This window comes from Benincasa hispida, chromosome 5, assembly GCF_027475165.1.
Source record: "Benincasa hispida cultivar pf3 chromosome 5, pf3_genome.v1.1, whole genome shotgun sequence".
Classification (NCBI taxonomy): domain Eukaryota; kingdom Viridiplantae; phylum Streptophyta; class Magnoliopsida; order Cucurbitales; family Cucurbitaceae; genus Benincasa; species Benincasa hispida.
Window position 1 is genome coordinate 15,813,087 of NC_143482.1, and position 24,426 is coordinate 15,837,512.

Genomic DNA, 24,426 nt, shown 5'->3' on the forward strand with positions numbered 1-24,426 from the left:
AAATGTAGGTCTATTCTAGCAATGGTGTTGTAAAGAGAGACTCAACATTCATGGTTTGGTCTTATACAAACTATTTGTATAGGATACCTCCACTCACATATCTTCACATGAGTGATCAGAATCAGATCATTTGTGACACTTTACAACAATTGTAACATTTATAAAGCGGGTCGTATCAGTAATGTTACCAGGATAAGGCACCCAACCTTATTCATATACTACAGACCATTTAGGTTATCACTTAAACATAATCCATCTGTATGTCTCAACATACATGTTTAAGTTACATCAGATAACCATGAATCTTAGTTTAATGGAGTATTGCATAAGTTATATGAAACTAATTAACCATTGATTCAACTAACACATAACTACGAGGCTTTAGGCCATACATCCCAACACTCTCCCACTTGCACTAAAGTCGGGGAAACATAAGCCAGTGAGACATGTATCCTAAGGCATACTCTATACTGTACATGCTCTCCCACTTGCCCTAGCACACTAGAGACATGTCTCGTAGTCCTAGACAGTCTAGGAGATTCTCTCACAATTCAGCGTAGAGAATCCTTTTATATAATTCAAATTGTTGTGGTCAAGAACCATCGAGTCACTACCAAAAGTTTCTCACATTTTGTGTCATGCCCTCTCCCGAGCCTTGTCTCCCAAACTTGGAAGGAGACGTGAGGACGACATATACCATCCTTTTGTGATACCTACTACCCATCTGAACCTTTTTTGCTTACTAAACTAAAAGCCAAGCAAATAAACAACTATTTGGCTAAACTTATTTTATTACAAATAATATAACGTTTATACAATCTATAGACTTAACTAAACAATTCTAGACTCTTAGCTACAACTGCTTACAACAACTTAAATCTAGAAGTGTGGTTGTGGTGTGGCAGACCTTGACCTTAGCAACACCCTGGAACTTCTCTCTTTTGCTACTTAGGAAGGAAAACATAGAAGAAAAGAATGAGTTTCAAGAAGCCCAATGAGTGGTAACAACTTAACAAGTCTCTTTCAACTTATAGCAATAAAAGCATAACACTTTACGAGGTCAACATTCAAACCTCAGTCTTGAATGAGTCTGTTCTCAACCCTACCTACACACATGGTACATAGTTTAAACTAATACTTATCATAAACGCTTAATCTCTTATGTGCACATAGATCCCCTCTTATAGGCTCAGAAGCTAGACCCGTCAGCTCTCTAACCATCCCATAGGAGGTTCCTCTCACAGGCTTAGGAACTAGGCTTCATGGGCCCCTGACCATCCCGTGAGATTCTGCTCTGGGCTTAAGAACTAGGTCTAATGTCCCTGAATATCCTGACCATATACTCTCATTCTCATTTTAGCTACTCATTCACAACATAAACATATAATCTAAAAGATATGCTTTAGGACCTTAAAAGAATACCACTCACTGTGTTTTGCTAGAACCTTTTTCTCTTTCGACATTCCCTTGTTTCCTCTGGCTTCCTTTTTGAATCCTAATTTTCAGATTCATTTGAAGCTCAGATTACTCATTATTCTATACCTTTCTTTGAGACACTTCCTTCTACAAATATGTTTGGAAATGTCTTAGCTTACTTACCTTAAAATTTGGGCTTCTAATTCCATCAAAAGAGCTTACAATATCAAGATTCCTTCACCATGCTCAACTGTCCTTGATTCTATGAATACCTCTTGGTTTCCTTCAATTTTGACATACCTTATCTTAGAATTTTCTTATAGCAACCCTTATACATAAACTACACTGAATTTATGAGATTTTAGCTAAAAAATAACCTAATTTTCAAAATTAGTTTGGGAGAACTTCTTGTCTGAACTTGGTGTTATAGTATGCCCTCAATGCCCGGACAACATTTGCACCTTCTGTCTTTTTTATCAATGCATGCTTTTCTTGATCAATGCAAGGCCTTCCCTAAAACTCGCTCTCAATCACTCTTCTTAAATTTCTTTGAAGGGAATTTGTGTTATGAGTTTAATTGAAGATTTGGGGTGATATTTATAAGCCTTTAGAAGACCATCCTCATCATCCTTCAGCTCCCAAACACATGACACTTGTATTGCATGAAAACCTAAGTTGTCATCTCTATGCAATGTCCAACATTTAACACTTTCCACCTCCTGCTTACATGAATTTGAGTTGTCTTCCCAAAACATGCCCAACACATATGTCTCCTAAAATGCACCCACCTTCTTCTTTGGTTGTCCGGTGCTTCATTTGGTTTAGCCACTTGTCCCGATGCTAGCCTTAATCTCCAAGTTTCTTCAATTCATTGCATACTAGACTTCTTGGTTGCATAACATCTCTTGAACGCATCCCCCTTGTCAGCACATAGTTTCCGTGAACGCTTAACCTCACTTGGCCTCATTTAGAATCATAGCCTTTTCCATGACCAACCTTGCATCCAACTAACCTCTCAAGTCCAACGCATAGTCCAATGGCCACACTCTTCTTCCAATGCTTAGCCTCATGGTTGATGCATTCTTCTTCAACCAACACATACCAAACACTCACCTTATGTGTGACAATGCTTGCACAAGCCCTTTACCTAAGGCCTCTTGTTGCATGCATCAACTTAGTCTTATCGCACAACTGCCAGCCTTATCGCATTGTCTTTGGCATCACATAGCCTACAATCGCACGCCTTAACACACGCCCAGTGCCCCTGCATTCAGTGCCTTGCACCCATCCTTGCAAGCAATCGAGCGCTTCCTCGCTCGCGCATTGCCTTTACTCGATACACGATGGTCTTTACTCGATACATGATCATTTCCTCTCTCATGCATACTCGATGCACGATCCTTTCCTCGATCATGCACGACTTTTACTCGATGCTCACCTAGTGTTTACTCGATGCTTGCCTAACGCTTACTCGATGCTTTCCTAGTGTTTACTCGATGCTTGCCACCATTTTCACGATCAACACTTAGCCAAAATTTCTTCTTGCTAGTCTAACTTATAAACACCCGAGAGCCAAGTCTCCAATACTTAAACATTTTCCTTCTTCATTTTCTTATCCTTTGCCCATTTCCCTACAATTCCACATTAAATCAATTATTAAACCCCTCATTTTACTAATCTCAACCAATAACATATTTAAGTAGGGAAAGTAGGGTTCAAGTTTCACAATTACTTCTCCCCTTACGAAATTTCGTCCTCGAAATTCGTCTGAACCTACTCTGGGTTAAGGTTCCACATAAAAGAAAAACTTTATAACCCCTTTTTACCACTACGCTTCTGTTGTGCCACTCTGATATAACTTTCTTAATTTAGCCAACAGTATTTCTTCTAACCTCATGACTAAATTAAAATAACTACGAATAACTTTTCTATCTCAAACTTTAATTGAGAATAAGTTTAATTCATTCTTACCTTTTTCAACGGATCTTCAAGTAGCATTGTGAGTTCCACCTCGAGTTGTCTACTAGGTCTACCATTTCCGCTGTTCCTCCATTCTAACTTTGACTAATTCCTAGGTTTCTCTTTAAACCTATGGAATCTACTTTACCACACAACCCTCAGTTTTTTCCTGAACTCAAACCTCAAGTTTCCCAAAAGCTTATGCTCTGATACCAACTTCTCACGCCCCCTTCCGAACCTTGTCTCCTAGAACTAGAAGAAGATGTGAGGATGGCAGATACCACCCTTTTGTGGCACCTACTTCCCATCTGAACCTTTTTTGCTTACTAAAATCAAAGCCAAACAAATAAGCAACAACTGTTTGGCTAAACTTATTTTATTACAAATAGTATAACGTTTGTAAAATCTTCAGACTTAACTCAACAATTCCAGACTCTTAGCTACAACTGCTTACAACAACTTAAATCTAGAAGTATGGTTATGGTGTGGCAGACCTTGACCTTAGCAACACCCTGGAACTCCTCTCTTTTGCTACCTAGGAAGGAAAACATAGAAGAAAAGAATGAGCTTCAAGAAGTCCAATGAGTGGTAACAACTTAACAAGTCTCTTTCAACTTATAGCAATAAAAGCATAACACTTTATGAGGTCAACATTCAAACCTCAGTCTTGAATGAGTCTGTTCTCAACCCTACCTACACACGTGGTACATAGTTTAAACTAATACTTATCATAAACGCTTAATCTCTTATGTGCACATAGATCCCCTCTTATGGGCTTAGAAGCTAAGCCCATTGGCCTCTGACCATCCTATAGGAGGTTCCTCTCATAGGCTCAGGAACTAGGCTTCATGGCCCCCTGACCATCCCGTGAGATTCTGCTCCGGACTCAGGAACTAGGTCTGTCGACCCCCTGACCATCCCGACCGCATATTCTCATTCTCGTTTTAGCTACTCATTCACAACATAAAAATATAATCTAAAAGATATGCTTTAGGACCTTAAAAGAATACCACTCATTGTGTTTTTCTGGAATCTTTTTCTCTTTCCAAGTTCCCTGGTTTCCCTTGGCTTCCTTTTTTAATCCTAATTTCCAGATTCATTTGAAGCGTAAATTACTCATTATTCCAGACCTTATTTTAAGACACTTCCTTCTACAAATATGTTTAAGAATGTCTTAAATTACTTATCCTAAAATTTGGGCTTCAAATTCCAAAGAAAGAGCTCAAAATCTCAAGATTTCGCCACCTTGCCCGACTGTCCCCAATTCTGTGAACACCTCTCGGTTTCCTTCAATTTTGACAGCCCTATTATTGGAACTATTATTAACATAGGTCAATATGAAATTAATTTTAAACCATTTAAAATTAATTTTAACCTTTGTTTGTATGCAACGCTTGATTATAGATTTTAATTCTAATTTTATTAACTAATAACACTCGTTCAGAAAATGAAACAATTAAAACCTATACATGCCTGTAATGACATACTTTTAAAAAAAATAACAATTGTATTTTGACTAAAGTGGTGTCATGCTTCATACCTTCCATTTTCATTACTACATGCATAACAATTATAATATAAGTAATGAAAATAAAACAATAATATCCATTCATCCATACTATATATTATAACACTAATAATATAAAATGATGCATGGATATGTTATTAATGCATGCTATCATATCATATAACTATTATATCAAACTTTTTATTATAACATAACTCTTATATAATATTAATGAAACTATATTAAACATGCATTCATAATATAACTCTTATATAGAAATACATAAGCATGCTAATAATTCATACAACTATATAATAAAACGCTTATATTAAATATGATGCATGGATAATGTTTATCCTAAGGTGTGATTTTCAATTAAAACTATATGGCATACATTATGCAACATATATTTAATTTAACCATACACCTCTTTTGAAAACTGTTTTTAAATTAAAAAAAAAAAAAAAAAAAAAAACTCATCCCATTAATCCAAAATAACTTCCCCTCTATTTTATTAATTTGAGAGAATAACTCCCTTATTTAAATTCAAAATAAAATTGGAATTTAATACATATTAACCATTTTAATATATATTTAAACTATATGTTATATCATATATAATATATAACCTATAGTTTATATTGTATCACATACAACATAAACTATAGTTTATTATTTTCTCAAACAACCTAAGGTATTAATATAAATCTTATTAATATTAATTTTAACCTATAGTTTTTATATGAATCACATTCATATAAATAATATTTGAATCACATTCAAATAATTATTTCTCTCATCAAACTACATAAATTTAATATGAATCATATTCACATTAATTTTAACATATAGTTCTTACATGAATCATATTCACATATTTAATATTTGAATCATATTCAAATATTCATTTCTCTCATAAAACAATATAAATTTAATATGAATCATAGAACCATATTCAAATATTCATTTCTCTCATAAAACAATATAAATTTAGTATGAATTATATTCACATTGAATTTTAACATATAGATTTTGTATGATATATCAATATACATTATATTTTATAATGTATCTATACATTATTTAATTGTATCTTATACAATTAATTCCCTTTAATTAATTTGAACAATTCAAATTAAACCAAAATTAATGTGATTCTCAATTATTGAACTAACAAGAGGATCTTATGGACCTATAGATTGAAGCTTCAATGATATAAGATTAATTGATTAAACTCTTTAATCAAATTAATCAACATTTATTAACTGTTGGTCACTCCACCGAAGACCGACAGTTGCACTCTTCACACTATAGATATATTTTTGTGTCCATTGGATATAACCAATCAACAGTACGTTGACCCTTCATAAATTGCTCGTAAGTATAGCTGGGTCAATATTACCGTTTTACCCCTGTAGTTACATCTATCTTCTTAACTAGCACCGATCCCTCTAATGAACAATTAGTTATAGTCCAACTATAACTTAACCTCTCTCAGGCTAGAAGAGGATGAGGTGCCTCATTGTTCAAGCCTTGGAATTAGTCCTTAAGGGAGAAATTTATCTACTTACCCTAATAATAGGCAATGAGTGAATTCCTTCTTGTGTAGCTTTGTTCTCAACTCCCCAATCAGAAAAACCCTCGAAATGGTAGGCTTATTGAGTCTGTGAATCTAGCCACTCTCACCCATAAAAATCAAAGGAATGCCCTCATGAGCAAGAGTTCACAACTCACTCAGTATTAAGGTATGCGATTAATTAATTAAACTCTTTAATTAAATTAATCAATATTCATTAACTACTAGTCACTCCACTAAAGATTGATAATTGCACTCTTCGCATTGCAGAGATATTTCTGTGTCCATAGATATAACCAATCAATAGTGCATTAACCTTTCACAAGTTACTCGTATGTACAGCTGGGCCAAAATTATCGTTTTACCTCTAAAGTTACATCTAACTCCTTAAGTACCACTGGTCCCTCTAATGAATAATTAGTTATAAGATCCACCTATAACCAAATTCCTCTCGGGCTAATGAGTGGGTGAGGCATCATTGTTCAAGACCTAGAATCAGCTATTAAGGGAGCAATTTTCCTACTTGCCCTAAGGTCGAGAAGGAGTGAATTCCATCTTATGTAGTTGTATTCCCAGCTCGCTACTCGAAATGGTAGGGTTGTTGAGTCGGCTAACATGGCCACTCTCACCCATACAAATCAAAGAATTGCCCTTATAAATAGGAGTTCACAACTCACTCGGGATTAAGGTCAAGTCACCTATGGTCATCCTAATGAAATGTAAGTCTCTTCTAGCAATGTGTTATATAGAGAGACTATTCATTTCGTGGTCCGGTCTTATACAAACTCTTTGTATAGAATATCTCTGCTCGCATGTCTCTACATGAACGATCAGGATCAGATCATTTGTAGCACTTTACAACAATTGTAACAACTACAAAGTAGGCCATATTCTTAGTGTCACAAGGATAAGGTACCCAACCTTATCCATCTACTACAGACCATTTAGGTTATTACTTAAACATGATCCATCTGTATGTTAACCACATACATGTTTTAAGTTTCACAAAATAACGTTGAATCTTACTTTATTCGATTGAATTAATGCAGTCTAAATGTTAATAAAATACCTCTTGTTTTATTAAATATATAATTTGTTTTTACAAACTACAAGATATATAAGATTTAGGACACCAAATCAAACAATGAATATTTCATCCCTTTCATAGATTATTATTCAAGATATGGACATCTTTACCTAATGCGACACAAGTCTAAAGAACTTGAAAAATTCAAGGAGTATAAGACTGAGGTTGAAAACTTGTTAGGTAAATAGATAAAAATACTATGACCTGATCGTGGTGGAGAGTATATGGACTTGAGATTCTAGAACTATTTTATAGAACATGGAATTACGTCCCAACTCTTAGCCCCAGGTATACCTCAGTAGAATGGTGTATCATAAAGGAGAAATAGAACCCTATTAGACATGGTTCAATCTATGATGGGCTATGTTCAACTTCCTGACTTGTTTGAGGGATGTGCAGTGAAGATTGTTGTTTATATCATGAACAATGTTCCCACAAAGAGTGCCTCTAAAATACCTTTTGAGTTATGGAGAGGTCGTAAAGGTAGTTTACATCACTTCAGAATTTAGGGATGTTTGGCTCATGTGCTAATGAAAAATATCTAAAAGTTAAGAACTTCGTTCGAGAGTATGCCTATTTATAGGCTACCCGAATGAAACAAAAGGTGGGTGCTTCTTTGATCCAAATGAGAATAAAGTGTTTATGTCGAAAAACACTACCTTTTTGGAAGAAGACCACCTGAGGGACCACAAACCATGAATAAAATAGTTTTAAGTGAGATTTCTAATGATCTTACTGAGATTTCAACAAGATTTGTTAAAGAGGCTAATACGTCAACAAAGGTTGTTGATGTCGATTCATCTAGTCAAGCACATCCATCTAAAGAATTGAGATTGCCTTGACGTAGTAGGAGGGTTATGAACCCACCTATTTGCTACATGGGTTTAACAGAAGCCCAAGACATCATATCGATAGTGGGATTGAGGATCAATTGTCATACAAGCAAGCAATGGAAGATGCTGACAAGGATGAATAGTTTAAAGCCATGAATCAAGAAATTGAGTCTATAAAACTTATAGGTTGCAAAGGGATCTACAAGAGAAAAAATGGTGTAGATGGAAAGGTACAGATCTTTAAAGGTAGACTAATGGCAAAGGATTATACCCAGGTTAAACGAGTGGAATATGAAGAAACTTTCACACCTGTTGTCATGTTAAAGTTTATACGAATTCTCTTGTCCATAGCCACATATTATGACTATGAGTCCGAAGAAAATCAGATATGAGGATTTCCATTAGCAGTGGAAGGATCATTCCAAATTCCATTCGAAATTGAGCATACACAATTACAGTCAAGAAACGAAAACTAATAGGTCATAAGCAATTCGAAATTACAGCATGCTTACAGATGAGATCAAGGGTTAAAGTATACATACCTTTGAAGAATCATTTTTCAAACTCCCTCGATCACGAACGCTCGTTCAGTCTCCAAGACAGCAATACACGAACACTCGAACATAACGACCGCAACATAGCACGATCAACAGCAATCACCACACAAACAACGCGAAGACACAACGAATGGCCTCCAAAACCTCGAACTCAATCGAGTTGAGTGAGGACACCACCATAATGGTTATCTTGGTATTCTCGGTGTGATAATCCAGAAGTGTGGGCTCTATATGATCTTGGTTAGAGGAAGAGACTGGAGGAACAACAATCGTGTAGATGATTGAGTAAGTGGGAGATAGGAAGTATCTATCGTATAGACGAATACTCAATCGTGTAGAAGAAGGCAGCCCATCATATAGACAATGCCCTGCGATCATTTAGCTATGACCAATTGAGTGAACTATCGTATAGTGACACTCCATGATCGTTTAGTCTCTCTATGAGCTATCGTTTAGTGAAACGATTTCACTAGATAACAATCCGTGAGTTTCTTTTTTTCGAAAGTAGCAACTCTACTAACTTTAGGAAAACATTTTTCCTTTTATCTCACGGTTACCATAAAACCACCAATAACTTCCCACTCAATTGGTTATTAGAGAAAAAGAGATAATTATCCAATAATTAATGTTATTATAAATATATATGATAACCAACTTTCACATTATATTTATAACCTATAGTTTTATTTCATCTCATGAAACATATAAACCATTGTTCTTTTTCTATTTTATGATACTTAATGTAAATCGTATTTACATTAATCCTCTACTTGATGTATCTCATACATCACACCGATTATATCATATATAATCGAATTTCCTCTTGTCAATTTGAACATTTTAAATCAACCCCAATAACTTATTCTCAACTTGAATCCATTGAGCTACCACGGGGACCTTATGGACCTATAGATTGATGCTCCAACGGTATGTGAATAATTGACTAAACTCTTTAGTCACAGGATCTACCATTCGTTCACTGCAGGGTACTCCACTAAAGACCCACAGCTGCACTCTTCTTACTACAGATATATTTTGTGTCCATATCAACCAATCAACAGTGCAATAACCCTTCATAGATCGTTCGTAAGTCTCAAGTATCAATGGTGTTATATAAAGAGACGAATCATCTCATGGTCCGATCTTATACAAATTCTTTGTATTGGACACCCCCACTCGCATGTCTCCACATGAATGGTTAGGATCAACCATCTGTAGTAGTTCACAACACTTGTAAACATCTACAAAGCGGGTCGTATCTGTAGTGTCACTAGGATTAGGTATCCCTTCTTAATCCTTATACTACGGACCTTTTAAAGTTATCACTTAAGGCATGATCCACTTGTATATCTCATATACATGCTTAAGTTTTTATACAATAACCATGGAGCCTTGTTTATTAAATATGAGTAAATGAAAAATAAAATAACTTTTATTTTATTCATAACAATGTGTACAGTTTACAAACTATGATACTCTGGGAGAATTAGGACACCAATCCCAACAATCTCCCACTTGTCCTAATGCCTCGAGAGACTAATGTACAATACATGAAACAATATACAATAAACTAGGGAATACTCTATACCCCAGTATCATCTCCCAATTGTCCTAGACAAGATGTCGCATGTCTCGTAGACCCAGACTTTCCAGATGACCCTTGAACACTTTAGCCATGAGAGCCTTTGTAAACGGATCAATAACGTTGTGCTCTGACGCGATCTCCATAACTATGACATCACCGTGATGCACAATCTCCCTGATCAAATGATATTTTCGTTCTATATGCTTGCCTCTACGATGACTCCAAGGTTTTTTCGAATTTGCCACAACCCCAGTGTTATCACAATAGAGAGTGATCGGGAAATCCATATTTGGAACAACTTCCAAATCTGTAAGGAATTTCCTAAGCCAAATAACCTTCTTAGCTGCTTCACAAGCGGCTACGTATTCAACTTCCATAGTGGAGTCCGCGATGCATCCTTGCTTGATGCTTTGCCATACTACAGCCCCTCCATTCAGAGTGAACACTAACCTTGATGTCGATTTCCGAGAATCTTTATCAGTCTGAAAGTTAGAGTCTATGTATCCTGTAAGGATCAAATCCTTATCTTCATACACGAGCATGTAGTCCCTCATTCTCCGAAGATACTTGAGGATTTTTTTGACAACTATCTAGTGATCTAATCCTAGATTGTACTAATAACGACCGATAATCCATACTACATAGCAAATGTCAGGTCTGGTATAAAACATTGCATACATTAAGCTTCCAACCGCTGAAGCATAGGGAATCTGTCTCATCTTCTCAACTTCTTGAAGTGTCCTAGGACATTGATCCTTAGACAATATGATTCCATGCTTGAAGGGTAATAAACCCCTCTCGGAATCCTGCATCCTGTACCTGATCAACATGAGACAAGGCTAACCTCTTGTTCTTACGATTCTGAATGATATGAATCTCTATAACATACTGCGCCTCATCCAAATCTTTCATTTGGAACTAGGCAGCTAGTCATTTTTCAATGTTAGTCAGAAACCCTACATCATTCTCAATTTTTCATAGTACCGGAAAAGCTACTGAGTTGTTGGTGATCTTCTTGTAAACACAAGGCTCATCAACGTTCTGATCAAAGCCAAACAATTTGACCACATTATCAAATCTAATGTTACACGATCTAGACGCTTGTTTCAGCCCATAAATGGACCTATTAAGCTTGCAAACTCTTTGCTCTTGATTTGGAACTATGAACCCCTCTGGTTGAGCCATGTAGATGGTCTCCTCAAGATTACCATTCATAAAGGCAGTCTTAACGTTCATTTGCCATATCTCATGATCATAAAATGTGGCTATGGACAGGAGTATCCTCATAGACTTCAGCATGACAACAAGTAAGAAAGTTTGCTCATAGTTTACTCCCTCGACCTGGGTATATACAAAGAATTTGTATAACATCAGACCACGAAATGAATCGTCTCTCTTTATAACATCGTTCCTAGAAGAGACTTACATTTCACCGATGATCATAGGTGACTTGATTGAATCCTGAGTGAGTTCTGAACTCCTTCCTATGAGGGTGGTCCTTTGATCTGCATAAGTGAGAGTGGCTAGATTCGTCGACTCAATATGCCTACCATTTTGGGGATTCGTCTGATTGCGGAGCTAAAAATGCAGCTACATAAGAAGGAATTCATTCATTCCCTATTAGTAGGGCAAGTAGAGAAATTGCTTCCTTAATAGCTAATTTCGGGTCTTGAACAATGAAGCCTCACCCTTTCATTGGCTCGAGAGAGATTTGGTTATAGTTGGACTATAACTAATTGTTCATTAGAGGGATCAGTGATACTTAAAGAGTTAAATATAACTACAGGGACAAAATAGTAATTTTTATCCAACTATACTTATGAGAAATCTGTGAAGGGTCAACACACTATTGATTGGTTATATCCAATGGACACATAAATATATCTATAGTGCGAATAGTGATGCTGCCGGTCTTTAGAGTGACCAACAGTTAATGATAGGTAGATAAATTTAATTAAAGAGTTTAATTAATTAATCAAGTATCATTAGAGCTTCAATCTATAGATCCATAAGGTCCTCTTGTTATCTCAATTAGGATTAATGAGAAATGAATTAATTTGAATCAATTTGAATTGTTCAAATTAATTAAAGGGAACTAATTATATAAGATATATTTAATGTAATGTATGTAATACATTATATATATAAGATATAATTAATATAATGTTTTAATAAGAGAAATAAATATTCGAATATGATTCAAATATTAATTATATGAATTTGATTCATATAAGATATAATTAAATATAATGTATATGATACATTATAATATAAAGTTTGGTGGGAGAAATAAATATTTGAATATGATTCAAATATTAGTTATATGAATATGATTCATATAAAAACTATATTTAAAGTTAATATGAATGTGATTCATATTAATTCTATGAGTTATATGTGAGATTAATAAACTATAGGTTATATTATAGGTGATATAATATAAATTCTAGACTATATGTTATATGTGATATAACCTATAGTTTTATTATTATATAATGTTACTTATTATATATTTTTATTTAAAATTCAAAATAATATTTGTTTTATATTTGTTTTCAAAATAAACGTCCTCCTCATTTATCTCTCAACTCCTCATGTATGTGAAAATGGATTTTCACATTTTGACAGATTTTTCACTCCATCTTCTTCCTCCAATGCCTAGGGCTTCGATGGTAGGCACACTGTGAATAATTCTCTCACAAAAAAAAAAACTTCTCCTCTCTTTCCCAAAATTCATCCAATAACGAGCTCACAACTCTGCGATGATTCTCATCTTAGAGAATAGCGAGGAAGTGCTCGTGGTGATGCCCAGAGAAGATTTTATTTCATTGGGATCGGGTTGCTGTTTTTCCATGTTGATGAGACTGGGGAAGGATCGATTTTGCAGAGATCGAAGAGAATTCATGAAGATAGTGAATTCTAAAAGAGTAAAGGATGTGAAGCTTATTTAACATCTGTAGTAGTTTCCCAAGATAAGAAACTAAAACCTAAGGATGTACCTGTAGTACAAGAATTCTTAGATATGTTCTCTGAAGAATTACTAGGCTTACCGCCTGATAGGGAAGTGGAATTTACTATTGAGTTAATTCTTGGTACTACACCTATATCCCAAGCACCATATAGGATGGCCCCAATGGAGTTGAAAGAGTTACAAGTTCAATTACAGGAACTTGTGGATAAGGGGTACATTAGACCCAATGTATCGCCTTGGGGAGCGCCAGTCTTGTTTGTTAAGAAGAAAGATGGCACTCTTAGATTATGCATAGACTATAGACAGTTGAATAAAGTGACCATTAAGAATAAGTATCCATTGCCTCGTAGAGATGATCTCTTCGATCAGTTAAAGGGAGCAACGGTGTTCTCTAAGATAGATTTGAGAACAGGCTATCACTAGTTGAAGGTGAAAGACACAGATGTTCCAAAGACTGCATTCAGAACTAGATATGGACATTTTGAGTTCCTAGTAATGCTGTTTGGACTGGCAAATGCTCCTGTGGTATTTATGAACTTGATGAATAGGATATTCTATTCTTATCTGGATCAGTTTGTGATAGTATTCATAGATTACATACTAGTGTATTTCAGTAGTACGGAAAAACACAAAGAACATCTAAGGATGGTATTACAAACTTTAAGAGAAAAGAAGTTATATGCCAAATTTAGTAAGTGTGACTTTTGGTTAAATCAAGTCATATTTCTTGGGCATATAGTTTCAGCTGATGAAGTTAGTGTTGATTCCCAAAAGATAGAAGTAGTATTTAATTGGGAACGACCCTTGAATGTAACCGAAGTATGCAGTTTTCTGGGTTTAGCAGGTTATTATAGGAGATTCGTGGAGGGTTTCTCTAAGATAGCCCTTCCATAGACAAACCTAACCAGAAAAGATGCGAAGTTTGAATGGTTGCCAGAATGCGAGCATAGTTTCCAAGTGCTGAAACAAAGGTTAGTATCAGCACCAGTATTAACTCTACCTACACCAGGTAAGGGGTTTAAAGTTTATTGTGATGCATCTCGACAAGGATTAGGATGTGTGCTGATGCAAGAGGGAAAAGTAGTAGCCTGTGCTTCACGATAGTTGAAGAAGCATGAATGTAATTACCCTACACACGACTTAGAATTAGCAGCAGTTGTGTTAGCTCTAAAATTATGGAGACATTACCTGTTTGGTGAGCGATGTCATATATTTACAGACCATAAGAGTCTAAAGCATATCTTTGATCAAAAGAAACTAAACCTAAGACAGAGAAGATGGCTTGAATTGATTAAAGATTATGACTGTACAATTGACTATCACCCAGGTAAAGCAAATGTGGTAGCTGATGCCTTAAGTCGAAGAACTAGCCAGCTAGAGCTAGTATTAATTCAATGAAGGGTAGATTGATCCATAAGTTGTATAATGCTAGGGCAGCATTATCAATCGGTCGAAAAGGAGGATTACTAGCCTTATTTCAAGTGCGTCCTACTCTTGTAGAAAATATTCTACGTGAGCAATTAAAGGATTCTGATCTTTAGAAGTTAGCTGAAGAGGTAGGTAAAGGGTTAAGGACGGATTACCAATTAAGAGCTAACCAAGTGCTACTAAAGGAGGGTAGAATATGCATACCTAAAAAAATCTACCCAGGAAGGTAAGTGTGAATTTAAGTTATTCTCATTTAGTATTTGAGATACAAATTTTTATGTGGTAGATAGTTTGGTTCAACATCTAGCTTAGAGATAGCTAGGTGAAGTATCATTGGATAAACTAAGGTATTGATATCAGAGTAGCGCAGTGGAAGCGTGGTAATAGACAAGGTTATAGGAGGTTACAACAGTGGTTGTTATGAAACCTTAAACCAGAGTTAGTTCGAGTAAATTTCGAGGACAAAATTTTCTTAAGGGGGAAGTAAATGTGAAACCTGGATTTCTATTTTCATTACTTAAGTAAGTGATAAAAAGAATTAACTAAGTGAAAGTTAAATCCTAAGTTAAGGGGAAGGAAATTTCTAAGTGTTAAGTAGATTTTCTTTGGATAAATTAAGTTGAGCTTTAATTGGTAAAATTGTAATGAAATTTGTATAATAAGTATGTTGATGAGAAAGTTAGTGTGGAATGGTGAAGAAAGAATGGGGATTTGAAAAGAAAAATATGGAATTGAGTTGGGAAAGTTGGGGAAAAATAATAAGTAGGTTGAGCTAGTGTGGAATAATATGGAAATTAAGTTTGGAAAATTTGGGGAAATTTTGGCTAAGTATAGAGAAGTTATGTGAAATGCGTTATGGCTGAAGGACCGAGAAAAATATGGAAGTTATGTGTAATGTGTGTTGTGCACAAAGCATTGGAAGGCAAGTGACTAGTGGCACAATCGTGTAAAAATTGCACGGAGACAAACAATGTTCACAGTAGCTAAGAGCAAGATTGTTGAGAGAGAGATCAGCGAGATCGTTGAGAGCGAGATCATTGAGAGTGAGATTTTAAGCGAGAAAGTTGGAGAGAGCGAGAGTAGAGAGAACGAGCTTTGAGCGAGAAAGTGGGAGAGAGCGAGAGTGGAGAAAAGTTGGAGGGAAAGAGAGAGAGCGAGATTGGAGAGAGCAAGACCAGCGAGAAAGCTGGAGAGAGCGATAGTGGAGAGAAAAGTGAGAGAGAAAGCTGGAGACAACGAGAGAGAGAGCGAGAGTGGAGAGAAAAATTCGAGAGAAACTGGGAGAGAGCGAGATTTGAGAGAAAATGGGAGAGAAAGTTGGAGAGAGCGATACTGTCGAGAATGGCGGGAGCGACACTACCAAGAGCGGAAAGAGCGAGAGCACCTATGCGTTAGCCTTGCTTTGTCGGATTCGAATGTCACGCCTACGCCTCGCCTCGCCTCGCCTATGCATTGAACGGCCGAGCAAGCTTCTGGGCGATGTATTTGGACGCGTTGGGGTGGATTATGCATGTAAAAACCCTAATTTGAATACAAACAAAGCTTGAAGACATAAGGACAAACGTCAATTAAAATCTAGGTGTCCGATTAAGAGAAATTATTAAACCCTAAGAAATTGTGTTGGACGTGTTTGGGAAGAACACATTGAACCAAGATGAAGTCACCTTACGTTGATAAAAGGAGGATTAAACATTTGGCCATGCAGCTAAGTAGGTGTTGTCAATCACACGAGCAATTTGAACGCCTATAAATAGGGAGTTGGGATTTCATTGTCAAATCACACAAAAATCATAAATTTCGTAGAGAAAGTAGAGGACAGTGAGGGTTCAAAGGAATGTGTCAACTTTGGACGAGGAGATCTTTCAATCTCCTCGTGCGTTTGGAGTGATCCCAAAGCCATCTAAAAGCTCTGGAAATCTAGTTTTTAGAGTAGAGCTGTCAGAGGAAAAAGCTCAAAGGAACTGGGATGGAAGTTTAGAAGAAGGTAGAAGGGTCAGACTGTCGGATCAGTCTGAGCCAGTCTTGAAGATTTTGAGATTCCGGCCAAACCACGAGGAATTCTGAGCTGAAAGTTTAGGGTAAGATTCTTAAGACATTTAGAATAAGTTTTTAGAAGGAATTATTTCCAAATAAGTTTGTAGAAGGATTCTAGGGGTGAAAAAGAGACCCGAGGAGCTACTAGAGTGAAAAGTTCCTAAGAGTTCGAGGTGAGTGGCTAAAATGTTTTCGAACTAAAATGTTTTTAAACTGTTTTGATTACAAACGTTTTACAGAAATCATGTTTGCGAAAATAATTCTCATGCCTACTAGTTTTATAAAGTGGTTTCTAAGCAAGTTTGAATTGTGATTTGAACGCATGCATATTGTTGAAAAACTATTTACATATGTATATGTATTGATTTTATCCAGCATGCGTTACCATCTTTAAAGCCATGTTGTATATGTGTTATACTATACATTCTTTAAAGAGAAAAGTTGTTTATAAATAGTTTTGGTAAAATGCGATGCCAAAGTACAAGGAGAAGGCATCCACCCAACTAGATACTGAAGTACAAGGAGAAGGTATCTATTAGTACTGAAGTATGTTTGAGAAGATACCAAGCCAACGGGATACTGAAGTACGTTGGAGAAGGTATCCTAGTAGCTCGATACTGAAGTACGAGGAGAAGGTATCTGAGCAGTAGTACCTAATGTGGCCACAGGTGAATAAAGTCAGAGATTGAGCAAAAGGGTTCTCTCTAAACTAGTAGTTGGTGTTGGGATTATTTTACCAGTTATACAGTACTTTGATTTGAGAAATGATTTTACTGTTTTATGTTTAAAACAGTTTTATATATATTACGCTTGGAAATTGTTTATGCTGCATTAAATTATATTTCAGATAAAACTATCTTCTGAAATTATGCATAAGAATTTACTCTGTTTTCTTGATCACTCACTGGGCGTAAGATCACCCCGATTTCAAATGTTTTTGTTACCCCCTCCCCCCCACAGATCCTCTGAAGATAGCTCAGTATCTGCTCTGCCACTAAAAGACGAAAAGACTTGTAACCGTTTGCTAGATGGTTACTGTTAATATTGTACACATGTTACTATTATTCATATAGGGATTAGGGTTTGTGGGTTTTAGGACTTGTAAATCTAATGTTGTAAATACTCTAAACATATTAAGTTTCTAAGTTAATAAATTGTGGGCCTAAAGACGTCCCGTTGCATATGAATTATAATTGGTATCAGAGTTATTCCGCAAGAGTTATTAGGCAGTAAGTGTCAGCCCAAGGGTTGGTAACTATTGCAGTCACACCTTTCTCTAGGCTAAGAAGGTGATCTGGGGCAAGGTGTGATAGATAGACAACATCATCTTTATCAAGGGCCTTATCTTCGTAATCAACTTCCAAGGAGATGATCTTTAATGCAACACTCTTCTTCTTGTTGGACTCATCCTCCAAGTGCTCATTCATAGTGATCTCATGGGTCATGAGTGAACCAATGAGTTCCTCCAATGGAATTTTGGAGAGATCTTTTGCTTCTTGGATTGTTGTCACCTTTGTTTCCCAAGTCTTAGGTAGAGACCTAAGAATTTTTTTAACATTTTCGGATGTTGTATAGAATTTACCAAGTCCCTTCAAAGTATTGATAATGTCAATAAATCTAGTAAACATATCCGTTATAGACTCATTAGCATCTATCTTAAATAATTCATAATTATGAAAAAACATGCTAATTTTAGACTTTTTAACTTGATTTGTTCCTTCATGAATAATTTCAAGAGTATACCAAATTTCTTGAGTGGAAGAACACATGGATATTCTATTAAATTCATCTTTGCTCAAAACACAATACAAACAATTAATAGTCTTAGTATTAAAAGGACACTTTTTTATTTCATTTTCATCATACTCTTCTTCTAATTTAGGCTTATCAATATTATCAACCTTTTTTATAGGTACATAAGGACCTTTAACAACAATTAACCATAAATTATAGTCAATAAATTACAAATAAATTTTCATTTTAGCTTTCTAGTATGCATAATTTGAACTATCAAAATAATGAGGTCTAGAAGTTGATTGACCTTCAACAATTCCATTTGCTAACAATAAAGTTTATCAATAAAATTAAATTTCAAGGGAGCAACCTTGCTCTGATACCAACTGTTGGACCGTATGGTAACTCTAGAGGGGGAGGGGATGAATAGGGTTCAATTAAGTTTTTTTCTAATTATACTTAATTTAATCTAATCAGATATTTTTTAAAAAAAAAATTTACAAACCGTAATTGATACTAAATAGTAAGACAGATAACAAAAATTTAGAAACAATATACTTAATCAATCTCAACCAATAAAAGCATACCATTAAAATTAAATGAAAAAATAATTAAGGAAGAGTTAGAGAAGAAGACACCGTAATTTTTATAGTGGTTTGGTCAAACTCGACTTACATCCACTTTTCCAAGTGCCTCTTGGGATTTCGATTAAAAATCTCCTTTGACTCTTTCCAGGATGAGAGACAAACCGCTACCTTGCTCCTTTTCCGGATTCAAGAACAAATCCGATCCTTTCCACGGGTTATGATCCAACCATTACAATATTCTTGAAGCTTTGAAATACTCAATGAAACTCTCTAAAAAGAGTGGGTATACAAGTTTAAACTCACAATATTTAATCTTCACAATACAGTAAAAACTCTCTCAAAAACAAGATGAAAATAAAGAAAATTGAAAGTTTTGAGAGAGCAACAATGGTGGCCGTTTCACAATTTTTGAGGATTGTAAAAGTGTTAAAAAGTTAAAACAATTTTAGAGAAAATGAGGTTTAAAAAGAAAGGGAAGTGAGGTAGAAGGTAGATTTTAATTTGGAGCATTTGATCGTTCAAAAAGTTAAATAAAAAATAGAGATTAAAAGTGAAAAAGTAAAAGTTTTTTTTTGTTTTTTGTTTAAAATTTTCTCAAATACATATTTTGTTAAAATCATTTTCTTTTGATTCTTTCTTTAACAATATTTATTAATTTAAAGAATACTAAAATCCACCTCATACAATTTTAAGGCCCCATGTCACTCATTCTACAGCTCTAAATGACACTCTTCAATTGATCCAAATTGGTGATTTTGGCGCCACATCACCACTACAAGAATTTTGGCCTTTAATGTTGGTTGGAAAAAGTGAAACCGGATGTATAATGCCGATTTTTTTTTTTTAAAAAAAAGCAAATCTTTAATGTTGGTTTTAAATCGACATTGTAGGTATACCTTTAATGTCGGTTTAAAACCGACATTAAAGATCCACTTTTTTTTTTTTAAAAAAAAAACAAGCATTAAACATCCGACTTCCCCCCATTTTTTTCATTTCCCTCTCTTCTCCTGAAAAACCCTCCCTTTCGCCGACTTCCCCTTCAATATGTCGTCACCAATCATCCATAGTAGATCTGGATCTACCATTTTTTTCTATTTTTTCATTAATCAGATGCTGCATAGGCGTTGACCGGATCTGGAATTTCAGAGCTGGAAGACTTGACTGGACTAGCGGGTGATTCTGCACAGGTGAAGGTCTTGACCGGATCTGGAACAAAGGAGCGTCAAAGCTCACCAGAGGAACTCGGGTTGGGTATAGAGAACTCGATTTTGAAGCTCGCCAGAGGAACTCACATGGAGAATAAAAGGTTGTGTCGAAGCTCACCGGATCTGGCGTAGCCATAGCAGATTTACAGATTTACTTCACGTGTAGCCATAGTAGATCTGGCGTCCTTCACTCGTAGCCATAGTAGATCTAGTCATCTTCTTCTAGGAGATCTACCATCCATTCTGTCGAAGCCCAACCGTTCATTCTGTTGTTGAAGGTACAAGCCCAACCATCCATTCAGTTGAAGTCGAGCCATCAAAGGTACAAGTCGGTCGCTGTAGCTCAGATCCCTTTCGTCGTAGCCCAGTCGGTCATTTTGGCTCAGATCCTTGTTCTTCCAACTCAGATCTATTTCAATCTTCGATCTCTGGGTTAGATCCATTCAAAGGTGAAATTTTCTTTGTTCCCACTCCATATTTCCATTTGAGTAGTAGCTTTCCAAATGTTTAATGCATATTTTTATCTGTTTTTTTGTTGCTTAAACTTATATGTTTGAAGTTTGAAGGGCATTGATTAATGGTTTTTATTTGTATGTTGTGCGAACGTTTAGGAGTGAAGCTTGAGGTTTTTTTTTTTTTTTTTTTCTGCTGGGTTTCTACGATTGCGGAAACAAATATTTGACAGAGAAGTTGAGGAATTTTAATGGTGAACAATGTATTTTCACACAAATTACAGGTTATGGACAAGCACTTGAGCATTTTGGCAAAGCAACATATTGAGACACGTTCTATAAAAATTAATGTTGAGAAAAGTTGATTTCTAGCTGAGAAGTTGAAAATCGTTGTTCTTCCAACCCTTGCTCTGATCAAGAATGCAAAAGTAGATGACTATGTGGTATGTCCTTTATGATAATACACCATTGATTACTGAATTATGGTTGTTTTTATTAACATTACCTTTCTCTCATGTGAATCCATCAGGTAGGATTTGATGAGCTTGGTGGAACTGACGAATTCAGCATAGAGGAATTGGAAGATAGATTGGCAAAATGTCAAGTCATCTTCCATGAAGGTGAATCATCCATAAATGCTTCAAAATCTAGTGCACAAACCAGGAGAAGTGTACAAAAAAGTACGAGACCAGACTCATCAGATTCAGAATAAGTTAACATTTCAAGTGTTGGAGAGCTTACTGGTATGTCGTTTTGTATTAAAATTTGAGAGTATTATCAATATCTGCAAGTTCGATTATGTCTTTACAATCATTCCATGAATGGCAAAAATGTGGCATTTTTGCTTGTATCAGTGCACTGAAGCACATTTTTACTTTATGATAACTCTAAAGTTCTTGCAGTTGCTGTTTATTAGGAAGATAAAGTTATGGGCTAGAGAAACATGAAATCATCTTGTGTACCGAATCATGTGGGGGAGTCTTTTTTGACTGAGCAGTTGCATGTTTTGTGTTTAACCTGTAGTTTGTTATTTCCGCCATCTTAAACCCCCCTCCCCTTCCCCAAGTGGTTGTTGTATATTTTCATGTTTCAAATGAGTTTAAGGTGAAGAAAGAACTAGAGTTTCTCTTTGGCTATTTGATCCAGTTTATTTTAAATTTGGCTTAGATGTTTTGAATTTTTGTTCTCTATTTCCTTTAGGGAGATGTTTATTATCTTTCACTCCTTTATTGACCTGTGTTTCAGCTTGCATAAGATATGACAAAAGCTGACTACAAGTGAACTTTTGAAACATAAGCTGATTACTTTAGAAGTTTAAAGGTTAAATTACAAATATCTCCAAGTTTGTGTCAAATAGTGCCTTAATCTCTAAAAAGATTCTACTAGGTCTCTAACTTTCATTCTTGATTCTTGTATTTAATAAGTATCTAAATTTTAAAAGACTAAAAGTAATTAATTCCTAAACATTTGATTTTATGTCTAATAAGTTCTCATGCATTCAATTATGATGTGCTCATAAGTCATTGACCTATGCAATATTTATTTACATTCGCGAACCTATTAGACACAAGATTAGAAATTTAATGTTCTATTTGACATGCCAAACTCATAAGTGAAATATTAAGCTGTATCTGGTACACACTCCCTCCTTTGAGGTTGGAGGTTTAATCTCCCATTTCGGCTGTTGTTTTATTAAAATACTACCTCATTAGACAAAATTCAATTTTATAGCTAATAGATTCATCAATTTTAATAAAATGTTAAATGTCAGGAATCTTATATGTGAATAGCTGTTGCATCTATGCTGATGTTTTTTAATCAACTGATGGCATAAGATGTATCCTTAATAAAGAATGACCAAAAATCATCCTTTCTTCCATAAGAACTGATTAATTTGAATTTGAAGTTGAATGATTTTGGGCTTGCCTTGCCTGTTCTTCTATGCTAGTCGGATTATTTGTTGAATGGGAACCTGAATGATTTGTTTCTAAGAAGTTTAATACTATTGTGATATCAAATTGTAAGTGTTGGTTCGATGGGGACTTGTTTCTACCAAATGGCGAGTTAACTGTTTATAGATATTGATGATATTTTTACCATACAGTACAAAAAAGCTCAGTGAGAATTGATTGGAGTTTTCGAATCAATGTGCAGTCTTGAGTTTTAGAGAAGTCAATGTTTTCTTTTTTCATAAGAGAGAAAACATGTGTTGTTTACTGTACATCATGTCTGTTTGTTTCTTTTAGGTTATAAAACCAAAAAGGAGGAATTGTCTCATTGCTTTTCGTTATCTGGATCTAAAAAACAAACCATACATAGTGTAAGGTTTATGGGTCCTCAAAAAAGTATTTTAATAAAATAGTAAGAAGACTAACGTGGTTATCAAATGGAGTCTTAACGTTTAAGCATTTCTGGGATTTCGAAGGACTTGTTTTTCTTCCTCATGTATTTTCGCTTGTTCCTTGGTGCAATCAAAGACTAGATAGGAAAAATGAAGTCTTAGTTTAGACCATATTAATTAAATTCTTTAAGTAGTTCATTTATGAAAAGCATCAAAAGCTACATGTGTATTTTTGGAGTTTTACTTAACAGGATCCAAAGTGGAAATGTTTCTTCTAATGTATGAAGATATGATATATAAAGTTTTAGAATCAAATTATTGATATCAATGTCATGATTCGATTCCAATGTATAGTGATTTATTGTTTGCCATGTGCTCCATTCAATTATGTTCTACTAAAGCTACACTCTAGTCGGTTGTCCCAATTATGTTCATTTGTATTCTCTCAATCTCTTCCTCTACCATATACTTTTAATGGTGTTGTTTGTGTGTTTTTTAGTTGTGTTTGGAAGGGATGGAGAGGAGATGGATTTCTTGCAACAGCAAGGAATTCACGTAAAAATTGTTCCTAGTAAGTGCATTTTTGAATGCTTGCAGTTTTAAGCACAGTTTCTAAGTTTTTTTAAGTGACTCTAATGATATGAAAATTCCTGTTTGAGAAGTTATAGTGTGCTTATTTCTCTTTGGATCATATTGGATTAGAATGTAACACCCGTTTATGACTCATGGGTACTATTTATTTGTAGTTTAGATTTGATTCAAGGTGCTTGATTTTGTGGATTGCATTATGGTAGTTTGTGGTTATGTTACAACTTTTGAGATTTGAAGTACATTGTGAGCTAAATTTACTTATTGATGTATGTGTTCTTGAATATTCATTTTTTAGGAATTCTGATAGTTCTGTTGAGAACAAGTGGTTGTGAAATATTTTTGGGAGTGTGTTTCTTTGAATAGGTTCAAGGTAAATTTTTTGTTTTGTTGTGGTAGCATCGTTATGCTGTCGAAAATTTTGAAAAAGAAGATTCTTGAAAAAGGAGTAAAGATTTTGAAAAAGAAGATTCTCTCATTTATTCAACTATTGAATTTTCTTGTTTTGCAGGTGCAACAAAGGAGTAAAGATTTGGTATCACAACCTCTTTATGCTTTTTCTTGTC